Source organism: Lepidochelys kempii, chromosome 12 (assembly GCF_965140265.1).
Source record: "Lepidochelys kempii isolate rLepKem1 chromosome 12, rLepKem1.hap2, whole genome shotgun sequence".
In the NCBI taxonomy this organism is placed as follows: Eukaryota; Metazoa; Chordata; order Testudines; family Cheloniidae; genus Lepidochelys; species Lepidochelys kempii.
Window position 1 is genome coordinate 22,489,234 of NC_133267.1, and position 26,356 is coordinate 22,515,589.

At 39.0% G+C, this 26,356-nt stretch overlaps 1 long non-coding RNA gene across 1 annotated transcript in view; it reads right to left on the bottom strand.

Annotated features, from left to right (window-relative positions):
• LOC140896275 (uncharacterized) overlaps window positions 1–26,356 on the bottom strand; it is a 160,452-nt gene that overhangs the window by 78,757 nt on the left and 55,339 nt on the right. The window contains exon 4 of the long non-coding RNA XR_012154499.1: window positions 24,298–24,383. This is a non-coding gene — a long non-coding RNA (uncharacterized lncRNA). The remainder of the gene's footprint in view (window positions 1–24,297; window positions 24,384–26,356) is intronic.

A 26,356-nucleotide genomic window follows, 5' to 3' on the forward strand; every position in this document is an offset into this window, starting at 1 on the left:
CTGCTTTAAAAAGAATATGTAGAGTCACATTTGCAAATACAAGAAATGAGTGAGTGGAGAAGACCCAAATACCACTGACTTCAATGAGAGCAAAATCAGACCGCAATATAGGTTTATATAAAAAAATTCAACGAATAAAAGCATAATTTGAAATGCTATATATAGAAAACTGACTCAACTTTTTACTCAAAAGCACCAGCTATAGTCATAAACATAACTATTTAGGGCATTAATATTTTAGTGTGTAAAACAATCCCTAAAATCAAAGCCATTTTCTAAGCACAAGGGAAAGGATACATTTGTCTGTTCCAGAATACTTGCGGGGGGAGGGGGGTTGTTTACATATTCATTTTATAGCTTTTGTGGGTTTTAATAAGAAAAGAGCACTTTCCCCCTGTGATTCTCATTCCATCACTATAGCTATCACAAAACATTAAAATAATTACATTTTTACTGGAATTTAAATACAATTGTAGCTCAATGTTTTCAGAAGCCCTTTTCAGTTGTGTAGTGTATTAGTCAGAACACTGTAAAATTATCTGAGCTCAGCACAGGGTGCTTGAAAAAAAGAATAAAAAGTAAGAATAACTACTTACAATATCTAGAAAAATGAAAAACAGACTTTCTTCTCTTTACACTGCAATAAATTCAATGCTCTTTTAAAAATATATTTAAAGTATCCAATTAGTCAAATAAAAGTTCTGATTAGTCTTTTCAAAAATACCTATTGTACAGTTTCCAAAGACATATACCTCCTCCCATTTCTCACTAAGTGTAAAATAACCCTGAAAACTTCTATAAGCGATACATTTATTAAAATGGAATTGACAAAAAACTGTTTGGTTCATCCACTCAGGGTATATAGCAGTATGATTGTATCAGTATGAAATTACGGATGGGAAAAAAAAATCATACCACTCATTTCTTAAATCCCAGAATTTCTATGGTGAGAGGATTCCAAATGCTTAACACTAACCATGATCATGTAGAGGGAATAATCAAAAGTAAGTTTATACTTGACCTGAAAACATCCCTAAAATATTTAGTTTCCTTGAATTTTTAGGATAAAAAGAAAACATGTATAACATGGGCTTTAAATTCTGTTTTAAGTATCTCAGTATTTTCTACCAAAAAATACTGAGGGCATGGTATCATACCAGACTCTAATCACTAACAGATTTGAAGTATTGCAGATGTTTCTGTTAGCAAAATAAAGAAAACAAATAATTAGATATTGAATTTTTTTCTTACAACTGCAAACCCCACTTACACATGTGCTGGCAGCAATTCCCCCCCCCCCCAAAAAAAATTAGATGTTACAGAACATTTTCTCTGTCAAATTATGCTGATTTCTGATGGAATAATTGTACTTTTCCAAAGACAAAGCAGAGGTCTCTTTTTGTTAAGTCCAGTTCCTTCCTTGCAGTGCACCACAAGTCGTCTGGTTTTGCTCTCTCTCCTCTCACAAATGTTACTTTAACTTCTCATCATAAAAAGAAATTATTCCAATGTTTATACTATGAGCTACATTTATCTTTAAGAGCAAGATGTTGAGTTTAGCTCTAATGATGAAAAAAAGCCTTTAAAAAGGATAACTCATCACAACTCATTATGTACTATAAAGGCTACAATTTAAAGATTCTGTAATTTCAATGATGATCATTTTAAAGTAGATTTATAGCAGAAAATAGTTAGATCCTTTGACTTCAGTTATAATTTTCCATTTTGTAATTTAATACTCCTTTAGCTTATATTTGCACATTAAAAATATAGCATCTAAAAGTCCATCATTAAATACTTTTAATAAGTGCAATAAATAAGTTTTACAGTGTGCATAAATCTAAAAAACAAAACACAGCATAAATTGTTAATCTTACACTTTTTCTCATTAATTGCAATACATAAACATATGTTTTATACAAATATATTTGCTACAGAATAAAGTATAATAAATACAGTTTACCACATGTATTAATCTTAATAGTTACAAGCTGTTAATCTTATATATTAGGTAATAATTTGCAATAAATAATTATTTATTATCTTGATGTTTGCTTGTCTTGGGTTTTAGCAATATGCAATAAGGAAATGCAATTTTGAATAATTTGATTGTAAGACTGCTGGGAAAATACTGTAAGTTATAATTAGCTGAGGGAGGATTTTGTTCACTATACGAACTATAGAGATATAGTTCAATAACAAAAACATGCATTATTGCTACCATAAATAATTTTAAAAGTTAACTTCAGTTTCAACTAATAAAAGATCTTTAAAACTTAAATGCAAATAAAATTAGTGAAATATTTCACATTCTTTAGTTTCTTTGTCTGGTTTTTTTGCCTGTGCTCTCTGAACATGGAATGATAAAGAAACATTCCAGCAATTTCTTAAAAATCTCTGTGGATGAATGCACTCCGATGAAAATATAATCTCTTACATACAGTATGTGTGTGTACAGGAATATATCAAATGTTTACTTTAGAGTCAGGCAATCATTATACACAGTATAATAAATGTGTTTTATCATATTTACTAAACTTAATAGAAGTTGTTAATCTTGTACTTAAAGGTAATAATTTGTCAAATAATTGTTCATTATGTTGATGTTTGCTTGTCTTGGAGTTTAGCAATCTGCAATAGAGAAATGCAATTTTGAATAATTTGATTGTAAGACTGCTGGGAAAATATGCTATGTTATAATTAGAGGAGTGAGGATTCTGTTCACCACAGGAGCATACTGTAGTTTACTATCAATAAATTTAAAAAAAATTTAGTTTCAAGCAATAAATGCAATCTTTTCAAATTTGCATGCAAGTAGAGTTGAAGCATTTCAGACTTCTTATTTCTACAGGAAGAAAGCTGTGCCTATCTATTAGAAAAGAGCTAGAAATAACCAATAAATATGGGGCCTTGAAGTCAATGGGAGTTTAAGGTGTGCGAGGAAAACAGGACTGGTTCTATGTAGCCCATCGACAGCAAATAGATCTATGGCCATATTCAGCTGGTTAGTGCTGCCACATAGTATTCCCTCTGATGTTGTGGTACCATTTTGACAACGCTGATTTTAAGTAAATAACTTCTAAGAAAGAAAACACACAAGATGGCAACTCCAACCAATTCAACAACAAATCAGTTAAGCAAAATACCTCATTTACAAGTGAGCTTTCAAGCACTTAAATAAATTATGAGTAGAACAACAACAGAAGTGTTTTGACCCAAAAGAACCAATAATTATGGATATCCTAGAGGGCTCTGAAAAAGCATAAGGGAGAACCTCTGGCACAGCATATTGCCCAGCACTGTAAACTCTGCTGTCCAGCGGTAAACTCAACAGGACTATAGCACCCTTTGATTGCCTACATACTAGACAGTATGTGTGTACAGTATATACACTCCCAGCAGTATGTGTATCATATGCATGCAGTGTGTTTGATGTACCTTTTATAACAAAGTAATTTTTCAGAGAACAACTTCTACTTAGAGCTGCTTATGTAGAACAGTAATTTGCAGATTGCAATTCTGAAACTATTTTGGAATTTTATTTCACTGTACTTTAAATGTAGTTTCACTATATCCGAGTTTACTATAAGATGGTTCTACTTTCAATCCATACATTATACAGTTTACATATGAAGAAATTGCATTACAAGTATATGATTCAAGTGGGAAACAACATCCATCAACACTTCATATTATTCTACAGTTCTATCACATAATTACACAGTACAATTACTAAGTTTATGCCCTTAGTTGATCTGCAAACTATCTTCCGGTATAACATAAAAATATTACTGCCACATACATTGTATTTTAATTAAGTAGGAAGGAACATACACAAAGTCCTTGTGAATTCTGCAATCAAATGTAACCCAAGAAAACTATTATACTCTATTGTTCCTAATATTTTCTCCGTATGATAATACATACGGACAGACAAGTTAATTTTTTTAAATCCAATCACTGTTTTAGTTAAATAGTGATTTTTTTCTTGGAAAGTTTGTGGGGTGTTCTTCTACCAGTGAAAACAAGAAAGTTTACAATATATGGTACATTTGAATCCCCCCCCCACATCCACACCCCCATTAATTCTTTACAGAACAGAAGCCTGATGAAGTATAGTGGGTTGGAAGACAGTGAGAGCAGCTTTGCGTTGGCTAATTTGAGCCTGCAGAATATTTCTGTTGATGGTTTACTTGAATTTGTGGGATTAAAAATTATTTTAATGTACATTTCTGGGGATTTTTAACTGATTTAACTGATAAAGTTCTCCAGAAGTTCTCTGATGTTATGAATTTGTTTTATAATTCCCAATTTGAGATACTCTAAAACAGTACAATAGGAAAATGCATGCACGTGTGGATGTATGTACATATATGTGAATGACTATTAATCAAAATGGACTGTCATAAATCTGAGTGTGGTGCTCCAGTGCTGGAATAGTAACACAGGTTTACATATTATAAAAGCCCAGATACATATGTAAATCATCAAAAATGCACTCAAAGATTAAAATAATGAGCCAAATCTTAACTTGCTTTATTTACACAAATAATCCCATTTATTTTGATTGGGCTATTTGATAAGTAAAACAGGAAGATTTGGCCCTATATGCATATACCGTTCACTGTGGTTCAAAATCCCCTTAACCTAATATTCAAGAACAGTTACAATTCAGAACCTTGAAATTGGTATAAAATTCAGTTCAGGCACAGAGGATTTAAATTAATCTGTACGTAACATACAGTAGGCGAAATCGGGAAGCAGAATTTTAGGTTTATTAAGAATGAAAAGAAACAAAAATTTAGTTTCCATATCAGATGAAAGATATTTGTTAAAAGGAAAGCTAAAAGTCTGCTATTCAAAGGAAACTACTGTACGACAAAAACACAGCTAGACAAGCATTATTAGAGGTTTCACAGCAGATGGAAAAGCTACTTTGTTCTAGCCTAAAGATGTAAAATGCAATACCAGTCCCTAAGTGGCACTGGTACAACTGTGGAAATCATACAGCCAGATGAAGCACATAAATTTCCCATATGAACAATTGTTTTCATTTTCCTCCCATGCCACTAGATATTATAAGTGGAAAGTAAAACACAAGTAAATATGTTCATTCCACTCTTGTGATCAGTGATAAATGAAAGGCTATTGAGCCTGACAAAGGTCAGCCATGGCCTCATTGCAGTTCGCTGATACGCCTGTGTGCTGCAGGTGCATGTGCCTACACTCCCACCAACAGTTCACAAGTAGTATTGCTCGTTGGCTTATTTTGTCCAAGAGCAGTGTTTTTCATGCACCACTCAAATGATTATACAAACTATTGCTGTAAAGGTAGTACATTTTTTCCTATCAGTAGTAAACAAAACCGGACACGGACTCTAGTTTTATTTATAGTCAAAAATCAACAGCCATTGGACTGGGGGAAATAATGAAAAACAGAAGTTTGTTGCAGCTAACAGCTACACAGATTTTGTAACAAAAATTGCTGAATGCTCATGTCTTGCAGTGTATTACTGTTAGCACGGATTTAGAATTTTACAATCCCCAGGAAATGTGCATCCGGCAGTCATTTTTAGAACTGTCAAAACCTTTCTTCAAAAATTAGTTTTGTTAATTGACTATTATTTGAAATGCAAAATCTGGGAGTAAAAAAATTGTTAAAGAGAAGTATAAGAAAATGTATTTTGATTTCCTAATAATTAGTCTTCCTCTCATCTCAGCTCCACAATTAAAGCTTGTAATATTGTAACAGTGTAACAAATCAAACTATTACTATGTCAAACGCTGGCCACTAGTCAATCTACGAGCTCATTGGCGGAGGACTATATGCTGCAAATAGCAGTATACAGTAGGAATCAATGTGCCGTTGCTGAAAGTAATAAACTTGCCCAATAGCTCCACATCATTCACTATGCTGGTCCCTCAAAGTAAGTACAAAAATCTTGGGGATCTATTTATGTCAGCCAAATAATGGGCCCTATCCCAAAATCCTAGTCATGTGAATACCTCTTACTCATTCAAATAGTGTCATTGATGGCAAAGGAATTTTTTTGTATGAATATGAATTACTAACCTGATCAATGGCTGCAGGATAGGCCTCAGTGTCTGACTTAGCCTATTTTATTTTATTTGGGGGAAGAGGAGGGGAGGGAAGAGAATATATTTTGTACTATTACTTTCATTTAGTGGAGCAAGCCAACATTCAATTTTATTAGATTTCTACCACTGTGAAATAATTAATATATGCTGTCCTATACATAAGAGAGTTATTGGAAGGCATCTATTATTATTATTATAGAAGGAAGGAGAGAGTTACCACAGGTAAGTGTGTTATGTAGAAAAGAAGAGGCTGAGTTGACACTACAGGGATTTGAACCTGTTTCCCCAGAGTTCCTAGATATTTCCAACCTGATACTCATCCCCTTAAATTACTTGTACTACAAGATGTGTGCAGATATCATTAGTGATACAAGCAGAACTAAACTTTCATCCCCTTCCAACTTGTGGACAATTAGGATATTTTGAAAAAAAGAGTAAGTAAGACCTAAGAGAGTAAGAGTAAGACCTCATGCCAAAAACACAGAAGACATTGTGGGTAAAATTTTCAAGAGTGCCTAATTCCCATTTTCAAAAGTGATTTAGGCACTTAGGATCCTAAATCTTATTGAAATTCAAATGGGACTTGGCTCCTACATCACTTACATGCTTTCAAATATTTTACCCAGTATCACCAGGCAATTCTGCTTCATTTATAATGATGACCTCTGCTTATTCATTAATACCAGCAATATTTGCTCCAACTGGATCTTTGTTACTTGAAGGTTTGGCTGGCCCTGCTGTTTATGTTCCAGTGGAAATAACCAATTCTCTTCATGCCATCACTTTCAGAGAGGGACAGGAAACAGAAGAGAGCAAAACCTGTGAATACCAGAGGTCCTATTTTCATGCAATTATCCTTAGTAACAGAGAAAGAAGGAGAAATACTGAAAACAAAGGAAAGTTCTGGCTGCTGTGCTCAGGCACTCACAAGAAAACTCCTGGGCAGCAATGGGAGAGAAGTATAGAATGGACATTCTGCAGCCTTTTCAAATCAGTTGTGCTTCACAAAGATAATACAGCTGGAAAGACCCAGATTTAGAATATCAAGCACTGGCAGCAGAGCTCTTGGGCCAGGACCACAGTTATGGAAATCCTTAAAAGGGGGGGATCAGACTGAGCCCAGCCTAACCATTTGCAGATCAAACACACCTCAGGGGAGGGTTTCAAAGGCACAAATGGTAGTTGGGTTCATAATTCCCATTTGTGTTTTGAAGACTGTTGTTGTTCATCCTTCAAGTTTGAATATGGCCACTGGTTGGTCTAGTTTCTGTGAACACATGAGGGGCTGATCAGGCCAATTTGAGCTTTGAATTGTCTGTGGCACACTGACCAAATGATGCAGCTATGGGTTACCTGATTAACAGTGGACACCCTGCTATTGCAAGATTTACGCTGCTGGCTCTTCTGCTCTGCCTCAGCTGTTCTCCTCTGCTTGTAGACTGTAGCTCCAGTATGGATGAGACTTTTCCAGATAGAACCATCATAAGGGAGATCTTTCCAAAATTCTGGATCAATGTTGAAACGCCCCAAGGATAACTTGAGGGAGTTCTTGAAAAACATTTCGTCTGGCCTCCCTGAGATTGCTTTCCTTCCTTTAGCTCATCATAAAAAGATGTTCTTTGGCAATGGCTCATCTGACATTTGGGTGATATGGCCTGCCCATCTCATCTGTGATGGATCCTTGGAATGGCTGCCCATATGAGAATCTCTGTCTTGCCATCTTATCTTCAATAGTTTCCTCATACAGCCCATGTGGAAGTGGTTCAGCTTCACAGCATCGGCATCTGTACACTGTTCAGGTTTCGCTATGCATACATCAGAGTTGGTAACACAATGGCTTTGTAGACCTTCATTTTTGTGTTTGTTGACCAATGCCTCTGCACTCCCACACATTTGCATGTAGCCTGCCAAAGGCCACACTTGGTTTGGCAATTCTGACGTTGGTTTCATCATCAATGTGAACTGCTTGTGACAATGTACTGCTGAGCTAGGTGAAATTGTCCACTGCCTGAAGGGTTTGGCCATTCACTGTGATAGTAGGCTCTATGCAAGGCTTTCCTAGTGCAGGCTGGTACATCATTTCTGTTTTCTTGATGTTAATTTTGAGACCAAAGGTGCCACAAGCTGAAGAGAAATAGTCCATGTATTTCAGACTCAAATTTGGCATTCAGAGAACAGTCATCAGGAAAGAGACAGACAATCACAGTCACTTCCTGTGCCTTTGTCTTCACCTGCAGTCTTCTCAAATTGAAAAGCTTGCCATCAGTATGGTATCTGATGCCAAAAGGCATCTGTAAGCATGACAGAGATCATATGGAAGAGGGCTGGGGCCAACACACAGCCCTGCTTGACTCCACTGGTGACTGTGAATGGTTCAGATGACTCATCATTATCCACAACACAAGCGAGCATGCCATCATGGAATTGCCAAACCACTGCAATGAATTTCTCCAGGCAACCAAATTTTGCCATGATCTGCCAAAGGCCCTCCCGACTGACTATATCAAATACTTTTTTCAGGTCAATCAAAGTCATATACAGATTGAAGTTCTGTTCCTGACATTTCTCCTGAAATTGACAAGTTGCAAAACACTAGCTCTATAGTTCTGCATCCTTTCCTAAAGCCACACTAACTCTCAGGTAGGAGCCTTTTTCAATGTGTTGCACAAGGTGATTCAGCAGAATTCTGGTGAGAATTTTGCCAGCTATTGACAACAAGGAGATGCCCCAATAGTTGTTGCCGGATTGTCTGTTGCCTTTCCACTTGTACAAGTGGACAATGGATACATCCCTGTACTCTTGGGGTTTGTGGACTCAAGGAACTATTGACTGAAAAAATTCAGTGAGTCAGTTTCAGAGCCCATGTGCAAGCCTTCAGTCTTGTAGGCTTCTGCTGGTATAGAATCTGTTCCAGGTGCTTTACCATTTGAAGGTCAAATTGCTTTCACAGTTTCAGTCAACACTGGAGGATAAGCAAGAGATCGGACAAGCCAAACACTTGGAAAAAAAATGCAGAAATTGGGCTTCTCTTTTTGGCTTAATTGAATTGTGAGTTGCTTGTTGGCTAGTTTTTGGCTTGTAGCTTCCGTTTCTTAAAAAAAAAAAAAAATCAGCTCCCAGAAAGCAGGGGCAAGGAGGGGCAAAGAGAGTCAGGGGTGCACAGCAGGCCCACCACAGTGCCAGACTGCACACCAAGGGGATCTAGTCACAGAGTGTTGGGGTTCTTAGGAATTGGCTTGTTTTGGCCCTGTTTTGAAATGGGATTCGCTTGATTTTTGGCTTATTGTGAAAGTCGGGGTGCTTATTTACCACGTGAAAGTTGGCAACTGTGCAAGAGATATGTTGATATTGATTTGAGGCAGCTGATCATTTTCCTCTTCACTAATAGGAGATTGTTGATTGAGGATGTTGTTGAAGTGTTCTGCTGACCTTTGCAGTGTCTCTTCTTTGTCAGTGAGCAGCATGGTGCCATCAGCACTCACTATTGGAGATGTTTCTGATAACCTTGGCCCATAGATTGTCCTCAGAGCATCATAGAAGCTCTTCATATCATTCCTGTCCGTGAAGAACAATCTCATCTGCCTTGTTGCTCAACCCTGAGTTTTGCATCTTTCTAAGTTTGCATTGTACAGTCCTCGTTGTTGTTGAAGGCTTCCTTCTTAGATGTTGAAGTGGTGTCTCCAAAACTGGCCTTAGGGAACTGATGTTTCTCATTCAATAATCTCCCTCATCAGAATCATTTTCATCAAACCAATCTTGATGTTTACATGTGATGGAACCAAAGGTATTGGATGCAGACAAGTACATCGAGTCCCTAAAGAATGCCCGATTTCCTCAATGTTATTAGAGTTGGCATCAATTGTTACAAGTTGGTTGCTCAGCAAGCCTATTTCACATTCTCCTGTTTCAATTTGGAAACATTAATGTTTTGGGGTGCTTTTTTACCTTGTGGTTGTCTACGAGAATGTATCCAGATATTCAGTTTGGAGATGATAAGCCTTCTGCACTTTTCATGCGCCTTTGTCACTTTAACATCCTGTCGGCCTCTTCTCTTCATGACGATGTAGTCAATGAGATGCCAGTGCTAGGAGCATGGATGCATCCAAGATGTCTTTTTGCAGTTTGAGATGGGGAAGATTGTTGGTGATGATCATGGTGAGGTCACATTTAGCGCATTTCCTCAGCAGGAGGAGCCCACTGCTGTTGCATTTCCCAAGGCCATTTTTTCCCCGATGACGCCTGGCCATGCCTGGTAATCTGCACCAACTCTAGCATTGATGTGACCAAGAATGAGCTTGTACTGCTTTCAGTACTTCTGCAATAAGGAATCCCAGGTCTTCGTAAAATTTGTCCTTGATCACACCTGGGTTGGTCATGGGGGATGCATAGGCACTGATGCTAGTTGCATATCTTTTCCCAAACAGTGGGAGACTCATTAGCATGAGTCTATCACTCACATCCTTTGGGAAGTTCATAAGCTTGCTAACCATTTGTGTTTTGATGGCAAACCCAACGGCAGCTTCACATTGTTCTTCTTTACTACCGCCACTCCAGAAGAAGGTATAGCCAGCTACTTTGTCAGTGAGTTGTCCTTCTTTAACTGGTAAGTTTCACTCAGGACCACTATATGGATGTTTCAGAGTAGCAGCCGTGTTAGTCTGCATTCGCAAAAAGAAAAGGAGTACTTGTGGCACCTTAGAGACTAACCAATTTATTTGAGCATAAGCTTTCGTGAGCTGCAGCTCACTTCATCAGATGAAGTGAGCTGTAGCTCACGAAAGCTTATGCTCAAATAAATTGGTTAGTCTCTAAGGTGCCACAAGTACTCTTTTTCTTTATATGGATGTTGCATCTGGCCAGTTCTCTACCAACTAGAGCTGTTCTTCTCTCTGGCCTGGCCTATCTGCTGTTGTACAGTCTATTAATAGGTGCACATTCCAAGCACCAATGGTGAATGATGTCACCTTTGTCTTTTCTTGTGATTTTCAACAGCTATAGCGGAATCCCCTATCATCTGCTGTATGCTGACCAGGGCTGAGGTGAAGCAGACAATGTTTAGGGCACCTTTTCTAGCCCCATCCTCATACTACAGAGGGGAGCAGTATGATCCTAAATAGGACTGCAAAGTCACCCAGGGGGCTGCCAAATTCCACTGCTGCTTCAGTCCAGCAAAAAGCGATCTTATACCTGAGCCGCCTGTGTGAAAATCTGCAGCTACAGCTCCCTGTTTATCCACATCTGCTGCTTTGCTGCTCTCCCATAGCCACCGGACTTGAGGAGGAGATGAATAGTTGATGTCATGACTAGTGTGTGAACTGGATTTAAGTGAAGGGAAAGTTGCACAAAATCACTCTCATTCTCTCAAACGGGCCTGTCTGAATTCAGTGGCACAATGATGCTGAGACATCCGGAGACATATCTGGATGCAGAGGATGACCATCAGATCGTACTGTACCTGAACTGATACCCTAGGCTGTCCATCCACCTTCACAGCCGGGGAGATGAGCATATCTGTGTGACCGCCTGGTCCAGAGGGTCCCCTCTGGTCAACAGTCACGGATAACAATGTCTGTTACTTACAGTAGCAAGCCATAGCCTGATCTATCTTGAGAAGTTTGGACTGTGCTTTCTCTGGAACTTCACCTCAGACCTGTCTGCTGAGAATGGCCCTACCAGGAGTACAAGACTGTAGACGACATAGTTCTGAGGTTCATTGGGACACATAAGCCTTTCCACCACAAAAAATTGCCCCCTTTCCAGTGAAGGCTTTCCCAATTAATGATAATTGTGCACACATGTGCGCAGAGAGAGACATAACATGACTAGTGTTGAAAATCTGGGGAACAAGAGAAATAACATCGTCCAGGACTTTTAATACATTCTGCATAATTACTGCTGAATGCTTCTATACCCAGCAACAGGAGTCTTAAAACTACTATAAATTAGATAGAAACCACAGAGAATGGCTACCTGGCATGGTTGCTAAAACAAAGGGTGCAATTCCACATGTGTATATGTATCTGTTCCCTTCCACACCATTGTCCAGATAGACTAGTTCTAATTTTAGTAAATATACTGCAGATACTAGATGCTTGTTGGCATGAATATCAGGCAGAATACGGCTACATATTAACGTTACTTTTGCAGGGCGTATGTTTGGCGATTTTGGGAGCCCATCATCTTTGTATCCTGACACCTAGCAGAATACGGCAGAAGCTGGGCGACAGGGGATGGATCACTTAATGATTATCTGTTCTGTTCATTCTCTCTGAAGCATTGGCTTCTATCGGAAGACAGGACACTGGGCTAGATGAACCTTTGGTCTGACCCAACATGTCTGTTCTTATATAAAAATAAGAGATTTGCAGTGGAATAATGGTTTTCAAAGTTGTCCATAATGCTTCAGCAGCTATTTATTTATTTAAACAGAATGTTATAGAGTAGACTGAATATTTATCCTAATAAAGTATTAACAAATGGCCCAGTCCCTCCATCTAGCTGCACTCAAAACTTCAGTGGGAGTGACTGAAAGATCAGGTCCAAAACAGACACAGTGGTACTCATAAAATGAAAGCAGCTCTTTAATTAAGGGTAATATTCTACAAAGAATGAATGTCAGCACTACGCAGGAGTTGTATCAGGTATGCACCACAGCCTTGTGACTGCATATTGCATTGTCCTTTGGTCTAGATCAGTAGTTTTCAACCAGGGTACGAATACCCATGGGAGTACACAGAGGTCTTCCAGGGCATACACCAACTCATTAGATATTTGCCTAGTTTTACAACAAGCTACATAAAAAACACTAGCAAAGTCAGTACTAACCAAAAATTTCATGCAGAAAAAATGAAAAAGTAAGCAATTTTTCAGTAATACTGTGCGGTGACACTTGTATTTTTATGTTTGATTTCGTAACCAAGTAGTTTTTAAGTAAGGTGAAACTTGGAGTACACAAATCAGACTCCTGAAAGAGGTACAGTAGTCTGAAAATGTTGAAAACCACTGGTCTAGATTATCACTTCCCATAGGCTGGATGGGTTTAGGAAAGAAAATCTCTAGAGATCCCCTCAAAGAGTTTCTCCTTGACCACAGCATCAGCAAGGACAGGGTTTAACTTTATGAAATAGACCACAGGGTCTGTCCTCAAACATGAGGGATTCCAAGGGATCCATGGTGGCCAAGACTGGACCTGTGCTTCCATGCCAGTTCTAGCCCCTCCATTGTGGCCCTCCCATGAGTTATAGGGTAGTTTGGAGTTGAGCTACAAGGGACTCTCACTGGATGTCCAGACCCCTGAAAGGACTATTCACAAAAGGGACTCATCTTTTCTGATCTGCTCTAAAGGAGGGAGGTGACAACATGCATTTTCCACTGGACTCATCTCAGGCCACACACTCCTTCCACTTTGACTTCACCGGACCACACTATTCACCATGCAGAGAGTTCTCCAAATGGTGCCACAGAAACAGTTAAGCCCCCCTTCCCATGCATACACAGTCCTCTCCATGTTGTCTTGGGGGGTTTTTTTAGACACATCAAGCAAACAGTGAACAGCAAATCAACAAATGTGGCTCATGTCTACTGAGGATTTTTATAAGTGCTAATGCTTTATGATATATTATTATGCAAAATACCTCCTAAGAGCATGATAAATAAAAAAAGTAGTGTTAAATTTTGTAAAAATATTGCCACGGAATACTCTTTGGCAGGTCATATCCTCCATGATACAGATAACAGTCAATACGTTCTGATATGACAAATCAGCTGCAAAATGGAAGCACACAAACTTTCCTTAATTAAAAGTCTCTCTCTACAAACAGAGTTGCCAACAGGCCAGTCCCAATCAGTTTTTGTACTGCTGTGCTGTTGCCAGTGAAAAGATTTAATGTGCCTTTTTTCCCCTGCTTTGGACCAGTGTTCCTTGTAAGCTACATGCACATGTGGCCATGCAACAATCTTGTAACAACTGTTTAAGTCACATGGCTGGGAGTGCAGCCAGCACCTGGGCCCTGCTCTGCGTGCCAGACCCTCAAATGGCCAAAATCACAGCATCTCCTCTCTGTCCCTGGGAAGCAGGATAGGCTTGCCAGCAAGGAGGGGTAAGGAGCATCTTGAGGGAGGCAGGAGCTCGTGGCAGGAGCCGGTAGGGGGCCCCCTCAAGGGCTGACATTGGGGAGTGGCCAGTAACCAGGTTTTCTACATCTCAGAGGTGGCAACCCTAGCTGTAAGCTGCATTTATTTAATGTATTTGCTTTAAAGCAAGTATTTAACCTGCATTAAGGTGACCAGATGTTCGGTTTTCGACCGGAACACCCAGTCAAAAAGGGTACTTGGTGGCTCCGGTCAGCACTGCCGACCAGGCCGTTAAAAGTCTGCCGAGCTAAGACAGGCTAGTCCCTGTTCTGACACTGCGCTGCGCCCCGGAAGTGGCCTACAGGTATTGCTCCTAGGCAGGCGGGCCACAGGTCCCTGCCCTGAGCACCGGTTACACACTTCCATTGGCCAGTTCCCGGCCCACAGGAGCTGTGGGTGAGAGCAGCACACAGAGATGCCTGTATGCCCCTGCCTAGGAGCCAGACCTGCTTCTGGGGTGCAGCACGGTCTGCAGTGCCAGGACAAGCAGGAAGTCTGCCTTAACATCCCCACTGTGCCACTGGCAGGGAGCCGCGGAGGTAAGCCCACATCCCAACCCTCTGCCCCAGCCCTGAGCCTCTCCCCAAGCCTGCATCCCCCTCCTGCACCCCAGACCACTCATCACCGACCCCATCCCAGAGCCCTCACCCGTCTAGGGTGACCAAATAGCAAGGGCGAAAAATCAGGACAGGAAGTGGGGGGTAATTGGTGCCTATAGAAGACAAAGCCGCAAATATTGGGTCTGTTCCTATAAAATTGGGACATATTTTGGGAAATACACCCCCCCATTTCAGCCCAGAGCTCCCTCCCACACCCTGAACCTTTCATCCCCAGCCCCACCCCAGAGCCCATATCCCTCCCACACCCCAACCCCCTGCCTCAACCCACAACCCCCGCCACATTCCAAATCCCTCGGCCCTAGCCTGGAGCCCCCTCCTGTACCCCAAACCCCTCATCCCCAGCCCCACACCAGAGCCCACACTCCCAGCCGGAGCCCTCCCCCACCCCAACTCCCTGTCCTAGCCCGGAGCCCCCTCCTGCACCCTGAACCCCTCGTTTCTGGCCCTACACTGGAGCCCGTACCTCCAGTTAGAGCCCACACCCCAACCCCCTCCCCCAGCCCAGTAAAAGTGAGTGAGGGTGGGGGACAGCGAGCCACCAAGGGAGGAGGAATGTACTGAGTGGGGGGCAGGGCTTCGGGGAAGGGGCGCAGCTAGGGTGTTCATTTTTGTGCGATTTGAAAGTTGGCAACCCTACCCTACGTGTAAGCAAGGATCAGGTTCTAATCTCTGTGTGCTCTTTTCAAGAAATCCGAAGGTAAAGAGAGTATGTATGCACAACAGAAAAGTGAGTATACTTCCCAAACCCCAGGAATTGCAATCCTCTACATGTCTGAATTCAGAATGTCCGATCTCCACACAACGCAGAGCTGCCCGTGTTCTCCATACAGTAGCTCATCCACAAGGTCATATTCCTTTAATAATACAAGATTTCTACTAATCTGAAGAGCCCCACAATTTCATTGCACAGCCAAATGTCCCATGATACACAAAATGTCTTTCAGAGTGGAACTGAGCAAACATACAACATTTTGTGGAGAAAACTATGTAGATGCAGTAAAAAAATATTTTTGACCACACGTGATCCAAATTAGAAGCAACTTCATATAGCCATTTTAAAAATCGTTGTGAACTGGCAAACATGGTACTACTGGGCTAATATTATAATAACATAAAACTATTTTAATTTGTGCTGCATTAGTAATACTTATTTTCACTCTGATACCACCACTATCATGATATTTATGCTGTCCCTGCCAAAAAGAAATACTAAATACAGCGCTAATATGATACAGTGGAAAATTACTAAACAATAAGATGGATCCCCAAGAAAATCTGATATAGATTTCCTGTACTATTTTCAACCCTTCTCACAAGGGATACAGCAAGATGGCAATGAAAAGTGAATTTCCTGCTGTTACAGCTACTTTGGATGCTCATGCTTCTGTTCCTGTGGAGCTTGCTTGGATCAATTTCAAGAAAATAGCCTTTATCTACACTTTTGCACAGAAAATACATTTCTGTTTTAAAGAGATGCAGTATGTGTGTGGTGGCCAGTATTTTAACTGGTAGTATAATGTTGTAGTAGCTTGCACATAGTAAACTGTAGCATACAAATATTTGGCATATTGTTGAAGTAGAAATTGTATTTCTGCACTTTCCCAATTCGTTACAGAAGTGTTCAATCTTACCCACAATTCCTAATTTCCAAATACTGTCTTTCCCATCAACATACAAAAACCAACAGCACAAAGGAGCACTTCTCCTTTTAACTGTGTATTAGACAAAGATTGAAACAAACTGTCTGTTCACTCCTTAGCAGCAGTGGGGCCAGAGCTACTTTCATGTCATCTACTTCTATTGTTCTGACTAGGAATGATATATTCCCTGGGTTGGGCAAGTCCTCCCTTTCTTACAAGAGTAGGTATGGAGGTGTGAAAATATTTGCTCTTTGGCATGAAATTGTAGGTGAGGGCCCAATCCTGCTCCACTGAAGACAATGGCAAAATTGACTGACTTAAATTATGCAGAATAACGTATGGTGTATATAAAAGAACACTATTCAGAATAATGATGCAACATGGATTATCCATACAAAGAGCTTGATACTACTCTCATTCAGTTTAGTGGGAGCAGTGTAGGGTAGGAAGTGTGAAAGAGACAGGTACTGCCTGTTTTTGAAGATCTTTAAATTTGTCTTTTTGAACACAAAAATACCCTTTATAAGCCACACACTCTCTATATAGAATTATGTTCCATACACAAGTGAATCAAGATGGCTATAGGAGCCATAAGAATTAAAAAATAATTCTACAAGAAACAGCCAATGTAAACTCCAAGATGGGCCCTGCAGTTTCTTATATGACTCTGGATGACTCATGAGTTGATTAATAATAGGCCAGTTCCTGCTTGCCTCACTCACTGATACTAGCACGAATACAGCAAACAGGACATGACACAATAAGTTCCAATGGAATGAATAAATGTCTAAACTAATAAGATGACATTTCCTTGTCCACTGAGAAAAGTATTCACTGTCGACAATACTACTCCCATTTTGAGTGCCTGCCTTTTGGAATACCAATGGAGTACACAAATGTAAATATCACTCTCCATTCGACAAGGCACAACAACTGTTGTATGGCTGGCCAATAGTGAAGCTGCAAACTTCTTTAATTTGTTCACATGTAATTTCACACTGAAGCTCAGATATTTATAAGACAAAAAGGTGGAAATGAATTTCTTTGATTATTGTCAAAACTTAGATGAATCTGCTCACAAAGTGCCCAAGCACACTTTATAAAGTATATTAGGTATAGTTTCCTATCTACAGACTCTGTAAATCTTTGTTTCTTCAATATACAAGTCAAAAAAGCCCCAGATTGCTATTGCGATCATGATAAACATTGGAAAGTTCTGCTTGACCTTTTATTAACATTTTTCTATACCAATATGGTTCTTTTGCTACAAGCACCCTAAGGAATTATGAAAAATACTTTTTTCTGTAGTTTAGCCCATGTGCACTTAATAGGCTCACAAATATAATGCCATTATAAAAAAGAAAAACTGCCAACACTGCTAAAAAAATTGTCATAACACTAAATTATTATATAAATATAAAAGGAGTATGTCTGTAAAATATTCGCTCAATGAACATCCCAAGGTGATGATTTTGCTATGTTGTTTTTATTCCTGGGAGATCCATAACACATTTGGATATGCCACATGTCACCGCATGAATCAGACAGTTAATGCATGTGCTTTTTAGAAGCAGAGATGTCTTCCCAATAGAATGTGCTATAAAAAAAAAAAAAGAGGTTGAGAATCTGCTGCTTTGTCTGATAGACATAATTTAATGTCTTGCTTAGAATGCTGCATCTTAAGGGAAAATATGCACTGTCCTATGTAGTTATTTACAATATATTACTAAATCTATGCAAATTTAGTTCCCTGAGCTTGGTATTATGTAGCAAAGGTCAACAATGTTTGAAATATTTTGAATTATATTCCCAATATACTGTGTATATAGCACTAATATCCAATATAGGCACATATATCTTAATATATTTCTAGATTTTTCTATTCATGGTCTCTTACCATTGGTTTTCATAGATCATCATACAAATATTTTTCTTTAGGAATGCAGAAAATGGTCAATCCAGTTGTAGCTTTCTATTAAGATTATTAATTATACAGTCATTAATAAGGCATCAGTCCAAACACTGCATGGTAACTCAGCACTATTTCATAAGATAAATGATAATATCCAGCTCAGCAATAAACTGATTGGCAGCATCGCTAAATATGGAATAAAAGGGTTACGTTTCTGTTACGTGGTTAATTCCCTTATCTCCCCCAAGCAGGTCTGCTTTTACTAAAATTTAAACAAAAGACCCCCAAATGTCATTTGCCTCATTCAGTTTATGCAAAATATTTCTCCATCTTTTGGGGAAAAATCTATGCATCTCAGATTCCATTCATATGGCTTCTTGTCAATTACACCAGTATATCCACATTAACTTCATTGAGAAGGCTCCCTTGTAAGAGAACAAAATTTGACTTGTGTTCAGCAAGTTGAGAAAACTTATGCATCTCAAAATAAAGTAGGGATTACATGGTTCTCCATTTTAAGTTAAGAACAACACATTACAACCCATAAACATTCTCTTCAGCTGAACTTGGGTTCTGTTTCTATATCCAGATGCTTAAGGAAAACCTGACCATGGGAAGCTTTATATTTAATGTTGAACAACTAAAAGGTTCCCTACATATCTATAAGCCATTCAGCCCAATATAAGCTTTGAAATGTTAGAACTTAATTATGTATCAGTGTGAATGTACTAATCACCTCTCTCAATTTTATGTGCCTATGATTTTTAAAACAAGGGATTTTTTTAAAAATGGATCATAGCTGGGAACTAGCTTATGAAATTACAACTCCAAAAAATTTTCTTCTAATTCTCTGGATATGATATTGCATCATTTTAGCCAAACATATGAATAGATTTTAATAGACATCAGTAATGGTGAATTACATATTTCAGATTAATAGATTTTGAGGCCAGAAGGGACCATAATGATTACCTATTCTGATCTACTGAATAATACAGACCACATTATTTCATCAAGTGATTTCCGTATGACGCCTGGCTGGCTGAGCTAGAGTATATCCTTAGGAAAGTCATCCAGTCTTGATTTAAAGACTTCAAAGTCTTTATATGGTGTGATACTAATGACATAATTTGATAATATTGTCCTCAGTATACTGGCACATTTGATGAATCACCCAAGGAAACAATATCCTCCCGTGCCTGCTGGCCTAAATTCAACCAACCTCCTTTGACCCACAGCTACAGAGGCTGTTCACATCTGAAGGACTCCAAGCAACCTGATATTAAAGGGCAATGATAAGAGAATCCACTGAGTAGTCTCTTGGAGATGTAATAGGAAATGCAACTACTGTATCTGCCTTGGCACCTAATCCCTCTTTCCTGTTTTGGGTTGTGTTGATCAGACTCTAGAAGAATTTCTTTTGCCTGATGATGGCCAAGAGAAACCTTGCTATCCTTACAATATCCTTGCTATCCTTACAATATTATTGGTGCAAGAGGTAATGCATACCGACTTAAATCTAGCCCTGGTCACTGCAAGACAGTTAGTGACTGCAGCATGTACTAGCTGCCTCAGCAGGTAGATATACCCCTTAATTTGCAGACCTTGTCCCCTTGTACTACTACAAAGAGCATGAGCACCAGGTAAGAAGGGCAGGGTGTAGCCTACTAGGTGGGCACACACTCCACATTCCTCCCAGTGGAAGTACAGCTGAAACAGACACTGCCACTCCACAGACAGACACCAGGGAGAGGGAAGGATTCTGTCTTGCCCACACCACTCAGACTTTTCCTTAAGTTTTTATTCATGTCTTTACCCAAAGTAATCTGCTGTTATCCGAAATTCTTTAGCGAATTGAAGCTCACTGGTTTAGTAAATATTTTGGACATGCCATTCCCTCTATCTGTACTTTTCCTTTTTTTCTTCCCTACACTGTATTGGTGTCATTAATGTCAGTACACTAGAACTTTTAATGAGTTATCCACAATAGGTTATACTCTTCACCTTGCTAAGAGGACTTTCTGAAGCTTCTAGTTGCTACTGATAACAGCCAGCCTCAAAAATTTCAATCTGTAAATGGGTTCAGATCCCAGTTCCACCAAAGTTTGAAGTGTGCAACCCCAAGATTTTAATTTGGGCTTTTTTTTTAAAACACATAAAATACTCATTTACTCTAGAGCTTGTGACATTATTTGTGGCATAGGTGGGCCATGGAGTTTTTATACCACGTTGGGGTGGCCTCAGAAAGAAAAAGGTTGAGAATTCCTGATATAGTGCATACATGGAGCTGTCTCTAGACCTACGCCCAAATCTTGGTCACTCAAATAGTCCCATTAGCTCTAACTGAACTACTTGGGTGTGCCAGCTGAGTAGTATTCGGATCCTGATGGGGAAAGTAAGTGTTCCCCCACCGTTGCCAGGATAGGAGCCAATTATGAAACGGTCTCAGAGAGGAACATCTTAGTACAAACTCATCTACCTTAAGGAAAATGCAGGTTACACAGACAAAATTAGAGAAGATTACAGTAAGGCTTCTAACTGATAGATGTTGATTACACCTGTTCCTGGACAGTTAGACTTTGTTTCCATCAAGTCACTTTGCATTTACACTTATGATATTTATGCACAAGAATTAATAATTTCTTCCTTAAGCAAAGGCTTTGGTCAGGATCGGAAGTGAATTTGGTAGTGTCATTATAACCCACTTTTGTGCATATCATAAAAACACTACAAAATTCAGCAAGGCTGGCTATGTATGTATGAGGGAGACCAAGTGCTAATTTAGAGTTCAGGGACTGTGGCCTGGAAACACAGTAACTACACTCTCTGTATTCCTCCAAATTGCTTACCCAACTCTGACAATATGCTGTTTTTGGCTCTCCCATTGCACATATTGCCTTACCCATTCCGCTCCACAATAGGTAGAAGACCTGGAAAGGGAGTTAACATTGCTTGGTTTATTAGGATTACCATTAAGAAAGGCTCTGGATCCCATAAGGACTGTGCCACAGAGAATGGCTGCTCCCTGGGTCTATCCTTGGAATATCCGCTTCTACGGTTGCTAAAAGGGTCTCCATGGCTTTGTGGATAGGGGCAGCTGCTCCCTCCTCTTTCAGTACTAAAATACACTAAATTTTGCCATGTTATGCTTCCCTCTTCCCATGTTAAGGGAGGGGAGCATCAGACCCACAATCTGCAGAGCCTCTGGAGATCCTTTTTTGTGTACAGTCAGTGTGACTAAATCAAAATGTAAAGTTATTAGCATTTATTACTAACATCATCCTACCCATATATTGCCTCAAAATACAAACACCGACCCCTTCAGACTTCTTGACATGAGGTTAGTATTCAGCACATTCATTATTTTGACAAATAAAAATAATAGTTAAGACGACAAATTGGTCAATGACAGTACAGTAACCTGAATCTAGTTGTATATTTAACTAGTGAGCCATTTTAACATGCTACTCCTGTACCTAAACAAAATGAGTAGGCTAAATTAGTTTATTTACCTAAGCGTTGTTAGTTTCGATCAGCCAGATATGAATTTTCAGATACTTACATAACTAGCATTAAAAAAGAGACATTTAGCTACTACAATTGTTAGCATAACAAAGGCTATAGGATCCAGATACTATTGCATTCTCCCAAAAGTGCTTAAATAATAGCCTAAAATCTGAAGAATTACTTTAATACTTCAATAAAAATAACCCAATTCAAACATTTTCAAGGAAACAGAGCTCCTTGCTCTAGGCTACCGAATAATGGCTGAAAGAAAGTATATAGCTTGTCACTTCTGATTAGAGAACTGTGCCTCTGTGCTTTGAATGAGAGGCATGTCTGGTAATAGAAAGTGCAGATATTAAATTTAATAAAATAATGTGGAATACAATATATATGAAACTTGACCAAGTATAGCACAGAATGTAACATACATTAGCCTGCTCAGTCAACTACTGTGGCCTAGCATCTAATGACAGACTTAATTTCTATTTTCAAAGGCGAGTACTACAAAAAAAAATACAATTTTCAGATTATACAAATATTTTATCAGACTACATAACAAATTAAACCAAAATTGCCTGACATATCTACACGAATGCATAACAATAGTAGGAAATTACAAGGACTTCAAACTACCCAGCCTTAAAAGTCCGCACAAACCTATCATCTTTGAGGTCATTATAAATAATTAGTTACAAAGATTCTGATGCTGAGATTTCATAACATCATATTAACTACTGCAGATATATTTCTTTCCAGCTTCAAGAACTTTCAGATTTATTTTTTAGCATGAGGACTCACAATTTGCATTCTGCATATTATGGAGGAAGTGCCTTATCTCCGATTGCTTCTTTAATCTAGCATTTCAACACAAATAATAATAAATAATAGTGTTTTCAATACATTAGCCCTCAGCATGTATTTTTGCTATTAAATAACAAGCTACAGTACCTCCAGTTTCCCAGCCTCCTACCCCATCATGGAACCATACAGTACCCATGACATGACACTCTTAAGGGATTTAAAAAGCAATTCAGTGAGCTAATCCCAGTAAACCCAGAATTAAAGTTCTTGTTTCCATATTTCACTTTCAAAATATTTAGAACTTTGACAGATATGACATTATGTTTTCATTAAAACAGCTGATTTCAAAATGCTGCACTGTGCAAAAAACACCATAAACAGTTTATGATGAACTGCCACATTCTTAATTAAAACAATAAATCCAGCGCGCAATATTTGTGCAGCCTCTGGTTTGACCTTTGCCTCTTGCTATCCACTACCAAAGCCGCTGCCTCATTCTGTGCACCAGATGTAGAAGGTTTTAAAACATGATCTGAAAGGCACTAAAGATAAAATAGGAGAAAACGTGCCATTACTCTTTGCAGTTATGATTAATTCAGTTCATATTTTACAATCTGGTTATGGAGTAAAACTGCAGACTTTACATCAAGTATTTGCCATTCAATATACCTAATGTATAAAAATGCCTGATATTTTAGAAAATGGCACAGGGCTAATTCACAGTCACCACAAGGAGGACAGAAATAGGAATAATAAAAAATAGGACAGTGATTAGCTATCCATCTAAAATAACGAACCTATCTCAGCCATTTGATGGTCAGTTTTGCGCAATAAATATATGTGTTACAACAAAACAACCCAGCCTCTCTCTTATCTCTGTATTACCAGATTTTAGATTAAAATATCCCCTTAAATCTATCAGGTCTGCTCCTTGAACAGAAACTAGAGGGCATAAATTACTACTATATGCTGTAATGATAGTAAATTTGTTGTGCCTTCCTGAAGACAAAGTTAAATGCAGTAACAACTCTGAGACTTAAGTTCAGAAACTGATCTAGGAGGCTGGACTGAAGGCTGGTGTGGTCCAGTAAGTACGTATAGAGGGGAGAAGCTGAATTTAAAAGGCTTCATCCTGTACACGGTTACTCATCAGCCTCACCAGAGTAGAGAGGTTGACTTCAGATCATACATTACTTTAGATCTCTGACTACTAATAGAAGTAAAAATTTGCCAGATCAGGTCCCATAGCAGAAGATGTCATTCAGCCCAGCAACCCCTTTGGGCCAGTCTGCAAAAGCATCAATTTACATTTCCCTTCAGTTTCATAAGGAATCAGCTTCACAAGCACCAAGAGCTACACTACTTCATGTTCATTGTAAATGGGGAGTGATATAGAGATACAGTATTCAATTTCAGAGGAAAACAAGTCAAAATGTTTACATTTTCCTGAAGTAACAAAATTGGGATTAAATAAAGGTTCCCACATGCCCTAGGTACTTAGAGTTTCCCAATTCCACACCACACTGTAATGGAACAAATTCAACACAAAAACCTCCAGAGAATTAAAAAAGAAAAAATACCTTACTTTGCCAGTTCTCGTTGACTTGTTTGGAAGCAGGGGTCATGGCTCCCTCTCTCTCTTCCTGAAGACTAATTTACAGGCACATCATTCTGCAAGAGAAAAAGAAATTACTTTAAAAAAAAATCCCAATTGCCCATTAAGAAAAGCAGATGGGAGCAAACACACACACACACAGAACTTTCCACTGGTTTCAGATCCTCTAAAACGACAACTCAAGGCTGCTTTACTACACAAAGCGAGACACCACTCTGTTGGAGAGCACAGAACTGCGGCATTTTATTATATGCAAGGAACTTGTATATATGTTCTGCATGGAAACAAAAGTAAACCAAACCTTTTATGTTTTCAGTGGCCATCAAATCAGATATAGGAGAATTCTTACTGAAGGACAAGATGTACAGTATAAACATTGTTTGCATTCAGCTAGTTAGGTTTTTGCATGATTTTGTTTTTTAAAAGAAAAGACAAGGAGATTAGCTTAAAAATAATTCATCATGATGTTCTGTTTTCAGAGCCTGGCTAAACCAAAAACACACCACTGGCTTCAATCACTCAAAAAAAGAGTTTTCAAAGCATTCTTCAGCATGGAAAATAGGTATATTCAGGTGCAGAGTTGAGCCTTGTATCTTCATACTTCTCTTCCCTCACATAACTATTGTGCAAGAGCTTCCAGTAGTGGGTAACGTATTAAACTAAAACATTTCTGAAGAGATTTCTGAGTTCTAGAGATGAAATGCATATATTGCTTAGCTTGTTTTAGATGCATTCTCAAATGTTTAAAACAAAACTGCATTTTTCCTTAGGTCTATAAAAGGACACCAAATTCATTTTCACTCGTGACTTAGTGTAAGCAGGACTTTGAATATACATCTCAACAAGTTAAAAAGTTTATGTTCAGTAATGACCACTGTGCCACCTAGAAAATGTTATTTCAAATAGAATTTTAGGATATTGTATAAAGATGAAATGGCGGATACAGCCTTTGATTAAAATTCAGCCTCCACATTACAACTTGGAGTTGAAAATCTAAATGGAAATCTGGGGTATTTCATGCTTTTCTTTCCCCGTATAGTTGTAAAAAGATAGAAGAAAACCAAAACACACAGATGTGGTGGATGATGACAGCCATACACAGGCCAATATGTATGTGTGTCTTCAGCTGGCCACAACTTTCAACAGCATTTCATATGTACCACTGTCAATGCAGCTCTACATTTGTGACACTGATCACACCGCACCTTATACGGGGGTGGGAGAAGGGATCTTGTCCGTCTTGCTGTGGGGTCAGAGAGAGAGAGGTGCAGAGATGCTCCTGCAAATACACAGTGGGTCAGCGTGGCAACACTGACTCATCATGCCTCAGGGAGAAGAAGGGCTGGGGAGTTGATAAAGGGCAAGCCTGGTGGGGGAAGCCCCTTTTCTCCAAACCTATGACCGTTCCTTTATAGCCCACCTTAACCCTCATTTGGGGAGGGAGGAGAAGAAATAAAGTCACAGCAATGGGTTGGCTGGGGATCAGGATGGAAAAAGCGAGGGCTGGCGGAAGCCCCTGGGTAGATATTGAAACGATAATGGAGTTGTCAGTACCGTACATTTTTATCGGCCGGGTAGTCCCAGATATCTAATAATAAAGTTGCAGCCTGATTAAACCATAGCCATTGCCTCCTAACCTTCTTTCAGTATAGTCTACAGGGATTATCCTTTGATGTGAGAAATATCCAGATTTAGAGCCTAATCCTGAAAATCTTCTACATGCTGTACTTATGTTGAAACCAATGGGAGATCCATACCAAAAAGCAGCCATCCAGTGTCTATCCCTAAATTCAGTGTGCTAAATCCTTTAGTGGCCGAATTGCATCAGCAGACAATACATCATAATTTGGCTATTGGCTCATATTGCCAGATAGGCAAATTAAACAAAGCACTGAAACCTAGCACAGACTATAAACCCTTTAAATCAAGAGCTGGAAGACACTTTAAAGCCACAACACAACTAGCATGAGGTAAGGAGGAGGAAACAGTATCTCAGTACACATTTGTATGTGAAAGCCTCAAATATTAT